This window comes from Pleurodeles waltl, chromosome 4_2 (genome assembly GCF_031143425.1).
Source record: "Pleurodeles waltl isolate 20211129_DDA chromosome 4_2, aPleWal1.hap1.20221129, whole genome shotgun sequence".
NCBI lineage: Eukaryota > Metazoa > Chordata > Amphibia > Caudata > Salamandridae > Pleurodeles > Pleurodeles waltl.
The window spans coordinates 1,030,980,415-1,030,992,881 of NC_090443.1; the positions used below are offsets into that span (position 1 = coordinate 1,030,980,415).

The 12,467-nt window shown below is 49.6% G+C and overlaps 1 protein-coding gene across 2 annotated transcripts in view; it reads left to right on the forward strand.

Annotated features, from left to right (window-relative positions):
- CLCF1 (cardiotrophin like cytokine factor 1) overlaps positions 1-12,467 on the forward strand; it is a 760,236-nt gene that overhangs the window by 68,767 nt on the left and 679,002 nt on the right. The gene's annotated exons all lie outside the window — the stretch shown is intronic.

The following is a 12,467-nucleotide window of genomic DNA, read 5'->3' on the forward strand; positions in this document are numbered from 1 at the left end:
TGCCGAATACCAAGGCTGGTGAATCCACTTCGGCTCTTTAATCCCTGCCTCTTTATCTCACTCTTGTGGGTTCCTGCTTTCTCACTTTGTGATGTTTGTTGCGCCTTTGTCTTCCTCCTTTGTTTGATTTTCCTTCTCTTGTTCTCAGCAAATGTCTGATGATGAAAGATATGTACTGGTGTCCGAAAATGAGTGACGGTAGCCCCCACTATCAACCACGGGCTCCAATTAAGCACTGGTAGTGAACTCACATCCGGCGTAACTAATAATTCAATTTCTTACATTGCATTGCAGAGACAACCATGTGTGCATGTAAGATAACTAAAACCCTTACTTGTCGCACTGTACAATATGCACCCTACAGTAACTATTGAACATATTTAATAAAATAAGATATGGGGGCCAGATTTTTAAGTGTTAAACTATTTTAAGTATAAATGTTCACAATTGCTTCTTGGTTTCTAAAATTTGATTTAAAATGCACCATTTGACACCGTTTTTTCACATTTTTTACAGGGGACATCCCCACCACCACCCACAACCCAACATATGTAAATCAGACTCACTCACTTCGTTCGCAACATAAAACTCATCCCCAACCTTTACACCTCAGCACTTTGAAATGTCACCAGTCGCCACTACTGGTTTACCTTCTGTTCGTAAGGAAGAGTGGGATGACATCCTGAGGAAGTTTAGGATGTTGGGAAAAATGAAGTCATTTGTCAAAAAGGGTTATCCTTGCAAAAAGTTGTCTCAGGATAATGTTAAACCTCCTTGGGAGGTTAGATCAGAATTGTCGAAAGAAAATAATAGTGTTATGAGAGGTGATAAAAAGTTACGTCCGCCCATGTTGTATTGTATTGTTCCTAGAAATCCGAATACATTCCCCTATATATCTTAGGACCAGTGTGAGTTCCACAAAAATGTGTAATTTCTCAGGCATTGGCTTGTGGTCTAGGTAGTGGAAAAGGTGTATACTGATGCTTTCTAAGAATTTTTTAATGAAGTGTTTATAGAGGAAAGGATCCCATCAATCTTATTAAGCGACAATGGGTTGCAATTCATGTAAAAAAGCCAATATATATTTTGAGAGATTAGGGATCAAACACAACCACATATTTTGTACCGTCCCAAAGAGAACTAAATGACTGAGAGGTATAATTGGGTGTTGAAAGGTGCCATTCAACTTGCTATGGGCAGTAGTATAGATTGTGAAATTCAAATGAACAAAGACTATATGGGCCTTTAGAGTGATAGAAAATGAAGCTACTTAATGTTCACAATGATTATGTCAGGATGTAATCCTGGACTAACTACAAAACTGGTTGGTTGTTTTAATCAGGATGATTCTTATAACAAATGAAGAAATAAGAAATCGAATAAGAGAATGGCATGAAAAGTCTAACATATATTGTGATGCCAAAAATAAAGTGACACTTGTAAGTTTGAGAGTTGGGCAGTGCGTTTGTGTGAAGAAACCAGGTAAGGTGTGTAAAAAGGAAAGTATGTTCTACGAACCTAAAGACATCGTCAAAGTCTTGCTGAGCTCAGTTCATTTAAGTGATGGTAAGGTGTGGAATTTAAATCAAGCCTCTCTGGGCAATGGTGATTGGAACAAACATGTAAAGAAAGCAAAGAGTCAACAATGGGATGATAAAGAGAATGTTACAGAACCTTAGTGTGTTGGACAGTAAAAGGATTTCTGATGGATACAACTACCTGTGGATTCCTCACCTAATGAATACTCCCATGGCGCCAGCATTCGACGGAAATCTTCTTCCTAGTCTCTGCACGTCGACGAGGACGTCACTCTAGCCCACGCGACACCGTCTGACGTCATACAGGCAATAAGAGGTCCTCGACGACGTGCCGACGTCAGTTCCCTTTTTTCCGTGCATTTGAAACGGTTATCTTCGAGGGAGCTACTGTTACTTTAGTGGTTACAGTGTGTTTTCTGCTGCGTAGTTCTTCTCTGCGGTAACAATGTCTCAGAGAAAGTCGGGTTTCAAGCCCTGTCGAGAGTGTGGGGGCAAGATGTCCGTTACAGATCCTCACTCCGACTGTCTCTGGTGTTTGAGCTCCGACCACAACGTTGTGACTTGCGATTCATGTCAGCACATGAATCCGAAGGCCCTCAAGGAACGTGAGGCTAAACTATTCCTGGCGAAGTCGAAGAGAAAGAAAAAACATCACAAAAAGTCTTCCTCGCCAAGGTCTCATCGGCGTCATCGAGACTCCCGGCGCCGTAGAGATTCACGGCGTCATTCAAGCAAGGAGACTCGTTCGAGGTCACCTTCGGCTCGGCGTCGGAGGACTTGGGAGGTCAGTCCAACGGTCACGCCGCATCCATCTACGCCGTTGCCCTCTCCGGCGTCACCGACTTCGCCTGGACAAGCGTCTGTGGTTGAGGTGATGCAGCCTCTTGTGATGTCTCCGGCGTCGCGGACGTCGAGGCCGGCGTTGGGGTCGCCTTCGATCCAGGCACCTCAGTATCCGTCTTTTCCAGCCCCGGGAGCCGATAGTACCGCATTTCTGAATGCGATGTATACCATCTTTCAGCAGATGGCTCCAGGAGGTGCTCCGGCTGGTCCTTCGGGGCCTTTGGCCTTTTCATTGGGTGATCCTGCGCCTCTTCGGCCGGCACCCTTTATGCCCTTTCTCCCTTTTGGGAATGTGGGCTCGGCACCGGTGTCGGCGCCGGTGGCCGCTCCGGTGGCTTCAGAGGGATTGGCTCCGGAGGTTTCCATCCCGTCGACGTCAGGATTTCGTCCTGTGACTCCGGTGGGTCCATCGGCTCCAAGATCTCTTTGTCCTGCTCCTTAATCGGCGCCGAAGCTGCTTGTGGCGCTGGATGCGGCGTCAGATGCTTCTGGAGATCGGCGCCGATCTTCGACTTCGGCAGAGGCCATGTCGACTCCACGTATTGAGCAGAGACTACATTCAAGGAGGCGTGCTCTCCGTCTGTTGGAAGAGCAGGAGTACCAGCGAGTCCTGGAGGAAGGAGAGGTTGAGGACTCTGGTGATGGACTGCATGGTCTGGATACGGCCAGTGGGCTGGATACTTCCCCTGAGTGGGACCTTTCATCTCCAGGGGAGTATACGGAGGAGGCTGCTACCTTTCACGCGGTGGTGAGGAAGGCGGCTAACTTTCTGGACCTGCCTTTGCCGGTGGCAGAGGCGAAGCAGAATTTATTGCCGGAGGTGCTGCATCCGGCCTCTGCTGCAGCGGAGCCTCTCTTGCCATTTAATGAGGCTTTGCTTGATCCGGTGTTGGAGGTGTGGAAGAAGCCTGTATCTTCCTCGGCAGTTCATAGGGCTGTGGCCAGGAGATATCGGGCTGCACCATCTGACCCTGGCTTTCTTTCAAGACACCCTACGCCGGAGAGCTTGGTGGTGCAAGCCTCCTGTTCATCAAAATCAGCGCCTGGATCTTTCCCGACGGTACTAGGAGACAGGGACTCCCAAAAACTGGATGCGCAATCCAAGAAAATATTTTCTTCTTGCAGTTTGGCGTTGAAGGCCACCAACGCAACTTGCATTCTGGGGAGATATATCCATGCTCTTATGGATGATATTTCATCTTCTTTTACGGAGCTTCCCCAGGGACTCTTGGATGTTGTCTCAGACGCCCAGGCTGCCGCAACCCAGATTATCCAGTCTGGGCTGGACACGACCGACTCGGTGGTAGGGCGATGGGCACGGCTGTGGTGGCAAGGAGACAGGCCTGGCTCCGTAATTCAGGGTTTTCTGCGGATGTACAGTCGACCCTATTAGACCTCCCGTTTGATGGGGACAAACTGTTTGGAGCAAAGGCAGATTCGGCCTTGGAGCGATTTAAAGAGAGCATGGCCACAGCCAAATCGTTAGGGCTGCAAGCTCCTTCTTCCTCTGCCTCTTCCAGGTTTTTCAGGAGGTTTCGTGGATTTGGGCGTGGCTCTATCTCCTCTTCCTTTCGGGGGAGGTTCCAGCAACCCGCCTCTTCTCACCCCTATAGATCATTTAGAGGGAGAGGTAGGGCCCGCACCAGAGGAGCCTCTCAACAGCACTCTGCCTCTTCCTTGTCCTCTGGAGGGGTGCAGCAGGGAAAGCAGCCTTAGGCTTCCACCATTTCCCACTCACTCCTCTCCTGTAGGGGGAAGATTACGGCATTTTCTCCACAAGCGGGAGACTATTACAACAGACACTTGGGTTATCAGTATTGTGGAGAAAGGCTACACCCTTCCCTTTCGGGAGTTCCCGCCCCCCCTCCCGCCCCGCCCATCTTATTGTTCAGAAGAACACCTCCTGTTGCTAGAACAGGAGGTTCAAGTCCTCCTTTCAAAGGGCGCGGTGGAGTTGGTTCCAGAGCAGGAAAGGGGTCAAGGTTGTTACTCAAGGTACTTCCTGATTCCCAAGAAAGATGGTCGGTTGAGACTGATCCTGGATCTGAGGATCTTGAATTGGTTCCTCAATCAGGAAAAGTTCAAGATGCTGACCCTAGCACAGGTGCTTTTGGCGTTGAACAAAGAAGATTGGATGGTGTCTGTCGACTTGCAGGATGCTTATTTTCATATCCCGATACTCAAGTCGCACAGAAAGTATCTCCGGTTTGTGGTAGGGTCGCAGCACTATCAGTTTGCGGTCCTCCCGTTTGGTCTTACTTCAGCACCTCGAGTCTTCACGAAGGTGATGTCAGTGGTTGCGGCAGAGCTCAGAAGGAAGGGGATAGCAGTATTCCCTTACTTGGACGACTGGTTGATCAAAGCCAAGTCCCCGGAGCTTGTGTCGTATCATCTGCAGTCAACAACCCAGTTGTTGTTCGACCTGGGCTTTTCGGTGAACGTGCCCAAATCTCACCTGGAGCCCTCTCAGCGCCTCCTGTTCATAGGGGCAGTACTGGAAACAACATTGAATCGAGCCTTTCCTCCGCCTCAGCGGGTTCAAGATATTCAGGAATTGGTTCCAATGTTTCGAAATGGAGCGGTAGTTCCAGTCCTCAAGGTCCTTCGTTTGCTCGGTCTGTTTGCCTCCTGCATACTGTTGGTCACGCATGCTCGCTGGCGCATGAGGGCTCTTCAGTGGTGCCTCCGAAGGCAGTGGTCTCAACACAAGGGAGATCTAGAAGGTGCGGTCAAGATCTCCAGAGATGCTGCTGTGGACTTGAAGTGGTGGATTGCGAGCAACAATCTTTCACAAGGAAAGCCGTTCGCGCAGTCGCCACCAGTGGCCACGGTCATAACGGATGCTTCCACTCTAGGGTGGGGAGCTCATCTGGGGGATCTGGAGATCAAAGGACTTTGGTCTCCAGAGGAACAGATGTTTCATATCAATCTGTTAGAGTTACGGGCTGTACGTCTGGCTCTCAAGGAATCCACAGGTAGTTGTATCCATCAGAAGAACGAGTTACTTACCTTCGGTAACGACTTTTCTGGTGGATACATTAGCTACCTGTGGATTCCTCACGGTCCCACCCGCCTCCCCGTTGCCTTTCTGGTCTTACCAAGTAATCCTTGAGTGCGCTCCTCTTGGTCTTCAGGATTGCAATAGATGATGTATATATGGATACTTGTATATATTTATATGTATATATATATGTATATATTTTTGTGTATATACATGATTTACATATATTTGTTGGTTTAAAAAAAAAAAAAAAGAGAGTTATATTAAATCTACAACCAATGTTGTGTATTTTACAATGTTATGGGATGTTGCCTTGCTCTTTCATTGCATTGGGTTGTTGTTCTCATGCACGTAAAAAATGTTGGTACTGACGTCGGCACGTCGTCGAGGACCTCTTATTGCCTGTATGACGTCAGACGGCGTCGCGTGGGCTAGAGTGATGTCCTCGTCGACGTGCAGAGACTAGGAAGAAGATTTCCGTCGAATGCTGGCGCCATGGGAGTATTCATTAGGTGAGGAATCCACAGGTAGCTAATGTATACACCAGAAAAGTCGTTACCGAAGGTAAGTAACTCGTTCTTCTGATGGATACACCTACCTGTGGATTCCTCACCTCAAGAATTCTCCCCTCGCGCCAGCCTCGACGGAAATTTCTTCTAGCTCTGCACGTCGACGATGACGTCACAATCGCCCGACTCCACGCGACGCCGCATGACGTCATCTAGGCATTTAGAAGCCCTCGTCGACGTGCAGACATCAGTTCCCTTTTTTCCGTGCCTCCGAGTAACGGTTTTTCTTCGAGGCTCACAGGGAGCTACAGTTTTGAACGACAGTTACAATGTCGCAGCCAAGGAAATCCGGCTTTAAACCATGTAACCAGTGCGGGGGTCGGATGTCAGTTACCGATCCCCATGAGAATTGCCTCTGGTGCCTTAGCTCTGACCATGAGGTCGAGTCATGCGGCTCCTGCCAGCGCATCAACCCTAAGGCACTCAAAGAAAGGGAGGCAAAATTGTTCTTGGCTCGTTCCAAGAAAAAGATGGAGAGGCGTTATCGGAGGGAGTCCTCTTCAAGATCCTCGAGATCTCATCATCACCATGGTGACTCTCGGCGCCGTCACGGTTCCCGGCGCCGATCGAGCAAGGGACGGTCCAGATCAAGATCGGCATCTCCGTCAGCTCGGCGCCGTCCGACGTGGGAGATTAGCCCGACCGTCACCCCTCCACCTCCTACGATCCCGACGTCACCCGGGTCGGTTTTCGAGGTCGAGCCTCCCCAAAGGCCAGAGGGCTCTCCTAGCCAGGAGTTACCTGGCCCCTCTTCGGCGTCTATGCTGGCGCCGGTGCAGCAACAATACCCGGCTTTCACCGACTCTGGGAATGGATCCTGCGGCGTTCTTGAACGCCATGTTTAACATTTTTGCTTCCATGGCGCCGGGTGGAGGTCAAGCAGGTCCGTCTGGCCCTTTGGCCTTTCATTTGGGCGTTCCGGCGTCTTACAAATCGACGCCTTTTACTCTATTTTTGCCTGCTGCACCTGAAGCGGCACCGATGCCCTTGACGTCGCCGAGGAGACCTGCTACACCCGCTACGGCGCCGTTGGATTCGCCTCGGATCCAATCCACAGTCAAGGTTCCTGTGGAGCCGGAGGGTCCGGCGTTGGATGGATCCGAGGTTCGGCGCCGACGGAGATCTTTGGCGTCGGCCGACGCCTTATCGACGCCGGGTCTCAAGTCAAGGCTTCGATCTAGACGTCTGGCTTTGCGCCTGTTGGAAGAGGAAGAATATAGCAGGCAGCACCTGGAAGAGGATGAGGTTTTGGAGCCTTCTGGTGACTTTCAAGGTCTTGATACGGCGAGTGGCATAGATACCTCCCCGGAGTGGGATCTAGCTTCCCCTGGAGAGTTCACTGAGGAAGCTGCATCTTTCCACGCTGTAATTCGGAAGGCTGCAGACTTTTTAGACCTTCCACTTCCAGCTGCGGAAGTTAAGAAAAACCTGTTGACGGAGGTTTTGCATCCAACATCTGTAACGGCAGAGCCTCTCTTGCCCCTTAATGAGGCACTCCTGGATCCTATTAAACACATCTGGAGGAAACCTGTGTCTACCGCTGCTGTCAACATGGCGGTGGCTCGTCGCTATCGGGCAGCACCAGGTGATCCTGTGTTTCTCTCCAAACACCCGACACCGGAGAGGTTAGTGGTTCAGGCCTCCTGTTCGTCCAGGTCCTCTCCTGGCTCGTTTCCCAGAACACCTGCGGACAGGGAATCGAAGAAAATGGACCATACTGCTAAAAAGGCCTTTTCTTCTTGTAGTATGGCCTTAAAGTCATCCAACGCGACCTGGATATTGGGACGTTATATCCATGCCCTTATGGAGGAAGCGAAAGGCCACCCGAACTTGTCCCAGGAAATGTTGCAGTTACTGGCGGACGCTCAGGCGGCAGCGACCCAGGTGATCCAGTTGGGATTGGACACTTCAGACTCGGTGGCTAGAGCTATGGGCACGACCATAGTTTCTAGGCGACAATCTTGGCTGAGTTCATCTGGCTTCTTGTCAGACGTACAGGCGACTCTCCTCGATCTGCCCTTTGATGGCGAGAAGCTCTTTGGAACAAAGGCGGATTCTGCTCTGGAACGATTTAAGGAGAGCAGAGCCACTGTGAGGTCACTAGGGCTTCAGTCATCTGCCTCATCCTCCTTTAGAGCTTATAGGAGGTTTAGGGGATTTGGACGTGGCTCCTCCTTTCGTGGCAGATTTCAAGGACCACAACAAACTGCAACCACCCTGCCATACAGATCTTTCAGGGGCAGGGGCGGAGTCCGGACAAGAGGAGCCACCCAGCAGCACTCTGCCTCTTCCTCTTCCTCTGGAAGGGTGCAGCAAGGAAAGCAGCCATAGACCTCCTCCACTCCCTGTCCACTTGTCTCTGGTAGGGGGGAGACTTGGCCATTTTCTTCCGATGTGGGAGGTTATAACATCGGACTCCTGGGTCATCGACATTGTGAAGAAGGGGTACGCTGTTCCCTTTCGGGAATTCCCTCCTCCCTTCCCTCCCCGCCCATCCTTCTGTTCGGAAGACCATCTTCTCCTATTACAACAGGAAGTATTCTCCCTATTGGCAAAAGGCGCAATAGAGTTGGTTCCTGAGCAGGAGAGGGTTCAGGGCTGTTATTCAAGATACTTCCTGATCCCCAAAAAGGATGGTCGGTTGAAACCAATTTTGGACTTGAGGGCTTTGAATTGGTTCCTCAGGCAGGAAAAGTTCAAAATGCTGACCCTTTCACAGGTTCTTTTGGCGTTGAACGAAGGAGATTGGATGGTGTCTGTTGATTTGCAGGACGCATTTTTTCATATTCCGATCCTCAAATCGCACAGGAAGTATCTCCGGTTTGTGGTGGGATTGCAGCTTTATCAGTTTGCGGTCCTCCAGTTTGGTCTTACTTCAGCACCTCAAGTCTTCACAAAGGTGATGGCGGTGGTAGCGGCAGAGCTCAGAAGAAGGGGGATAGCGGTATTTCCCTATCTGGACGATTGGTTAATCAAAGCCAAGACTCCGGAGCTCGTGTGGCGACATCTCCAGTCGACAACTCAGTTGTTGTACGACCTGGGTTTTTCAGTCAATGCACCCAAATCTCACCTGGAGCCCTCTCAACGCCTCCTGTTCATAGGGGCAGTATTGGACACAACATTGAATCAGGCCTTTCCTCCGCCCCAGCGGGTTCAGGACATCCAGGCGTTGATTCCAATGTTTCGAAATGGAGCGGTAGTTCCAGTCCTCAAGGTCCTTCGTCTGCTCGGTCTGTTCGCTTCTTGCATACTGTTGGTCACTCATGCACGCTGGCACATGAAGGCTCTTCAGTGGTGCGTCTGCAGGCAGTGGTTTCAGCACTAAGGGGATCTCGAGGAGTCGATAAAGATCTCCAGAGACACTGCAGTGGATCTTCAATGGTGGGCAGCGGTCGACAACCTGTCACAAGGAAGGCCGTTCTCGCTGCCGTCACCAGTGGCCACAGTGGTAACGGATGCTTCCACTCTAGGGTGGGGAGCTCATCTGGGGGACCTGAAGGTCAAAGGCCTTTGGTCTCCGGTAGAACAGAGATTACACATCAATCTGTTGGAATTGCGGGCAGTACGTCTGGCTCTCAAGGCCTTCGTCCCTTCCATTCGCGGTCAGTCAGTCCAGATTCTGACGGACAACACTACTGCGATGTGGTATATAAACAAGCAGGGAGGAGTGGGGTCGTATCTTCTCTGCAGAGAAGCTCTTCGACTCTGGTCCTGGCTTCAGGACCACAAGATTTGCTTGGTAGCACATCATTTGGCCGGAGCTCTGAACGTGCGTGCGGATGTTCTCAGTCGACGCAGCTCGGCCGACCACGAGTGGCGTCATCCAGATCTGGTTCTGTACATCTTCCAGATGTGGGGATATCCACAAATAGATCTGTTTGCAACTGAAGAGAATGCTCAGTGCCTGCAGTTTTGCAGCCTCCAGTATCCGGTGCAAGGAGCTTTGGGGGACGCGTTTCAGATGTCCTGGAAGGGTCAGTTGCTTTACGCGTTTCCCCCCATACCCTTGATTCCTCGAGTTCTGAGGAAGATCCGCCAAGACCGAGCCCAGGTCATCTTAATAGCTCCGGATTGGCCAAGAAGGGTGTGGTATTCAGACCTTCTCCAACTCTCTTGGTGCCCGCCGCTCCGTCTCCCTTACAGGGTGGACCTCCTCTCGCAGTCGCAGGGGCAGATTCTACACCCCCATCTCCAGAGCCTGCACCTTCATGCCTGGAGATTGAACGGGGCAATCTGAGTGCTTTTTCTCTCCCACCAGAAGTGGTGGATGTTATTTTATCGGCCAGGCGACACTCCACCAAATCAATCTATGCAAGTCGTTGGGCTAAATTTACATGCTGGTGTGGAGAGAACAGAATTGATCCCTTAAAGGCTTGTTTATCTGACATAAGGTCATTTGCTCTTTGTCTGGCACAGAAGGGTTGTGCGATTGCCACAGTCAAAGGTTATTTATCTGCGCTGTCGGCTTTTCTGTGCCTTCCTGATCAGCCATCCCTCTTTAAATCTCCTATTGTTTTAAGATTTCTAAAGGGACTCACTAACAAATTTCCACCATCACCATTTCTTATGCCTCAGTGGGACCTTAATTTGGTTTTAACGTTTTTAATGGGGTCCCCTTTTGAACCAATGCATTCTTGCTCTTTCCGGTTGCTAGTTTTCAAGACTGTTTTCCTGGTGGCCATAACATCGGCCAGAAGGGTCAGTGAGCTTCAGGCTCTTAGTATAGAGCCCCAATACCTTTCTTTCTTTAAGGACAAAGTGGTGTTAAGGACCAAGGCGGCTTTACTTCCGAAGGTTGTTACACCCTTTCACCTGGGGCAGTCAATTACCCTCTCTTCCTTTTACCCTCCACCTCACCCATCCAAGGAGGAAGGGAGGCTCCACCGGCTGGATCCACGAAGAGCGCTGAGCTTCTACGTCGACAGGACGAGGGAGTTCAGACAAGATGATCAGCTCTTCGTTGGATACGTGGGGAAGAGGAAAGGTAGAGCGGTCCACAAGAGAACGCTATCCAGGTGGGTCATTCTATGTATTAAGATTTGTTATTCTTTGGCGAAGAAAGAACCACCTGTGGGGCTTCGTGCTCATTCCACCAGGGCTAAAGCAGCTTCATCTGCTTTGGCTAGGGGTGTTCCTGTGGCTGACATCTGCAGGGCGGCGACTTGTGCATCCCTCCATACTTTTGTCAAGCACTACTGCTTGGATTCTGAGGTTAGGAGGGATGGCCATTTTGCTCGCTCGGTGCTGCAGGATTTCTTGGTTTGACCATTCGGGCACCCACCACCGGAGGTTATACTGCTTTGGGACTCTATTCTTGAGGTGAGGAATCCACAGGTAGGTGTATCCATCAGAAGAATAAGTTACTTCGGTAACGCTTTTTCTGGTGGATACAGTAACTACCTGTGGATTCCTCACGGTCCCACCCGCCTCCCCGTTGCCTGGCTGGTCATACCATGAAATCCTTGGGTGAGCATCCTTTGCCTTGTATATATGTATATATCTGATTCATGTATATAGTTGTAATATCTGTATATACATTTCCTTTTCGAATTTAGATAGCTCAAGGAAAACATGTTTGGACTTGACTGATATATTTTACTCTTGCTTAGAGCAATTATTACTGTTATTTAACTTTATTTTATTATAATAAATGTTCTATTTTCATTCATTTGAGATGAATATGTTCTTTTTAGGATCAACCTGTTCGCCTCTATGGCACGTAAAAAATGGTGATAACTGACGTCTGCACGTCGACGAGGGCTTCTTATTGCCTAGATGACGTCATGCGGCGTCGCGTGGAGTCAGGCGATTGTGACGTCATCGTCGACGTGCAGAGCTAGAAGAAATTTCCGTCGAGGCTGGCGCGAGGGGAGAATTCTTGAGGTGAGGAATCCACAGGTAGTTACTGTATCCACCAGAAAAAGCGTTACCGAAGGTAAGTAACTTATTCGTTTAGAACTTTACCGACAGAAGAAGTTGTGGGTAGTCCTGGTTTGAGTCTGACATCTAGCAGCGAGAAAGCTCAGAACCGTTGTCAAATGAAAGTTTTGAATTTCCAGAAAGAGATAATGTACATCCTGAAGAAAGTTTAATTGCAACTTGCACAAAAACTCTTAAAGTGTAGTCTTTCAAATTATGGTAATGTATTTCATTGAGGGAATCAACACAGCAGTCAATAATTAGATTCTAAACCCAGTAATTCACTGATGTGACATACCACCTGTGGGTAACAGAACTTGTTAATCACTGCTGGTATGTCACAAAGAAATTCCAGGTTGCTCTAGTGGGCTTTCTAAGAGCCTTTCGGAGCAGTGCCGGGATCCAGTGACCACAGCTTCTGTTAGGGGTCAGGGCAGGTTGAGGGAAGGCACAGAGAGTAGTAGGCGACGACTGGAGGCCGTATATTTGTTTTTAATTTACCATAGGGCAAAGAGGCCATGGTATGTATGGTTCCTCCATTACTCCTTTGCCCCTGGGTATGCTTTGAAACCAGGGGAAGACAATTATTGGTGGGTA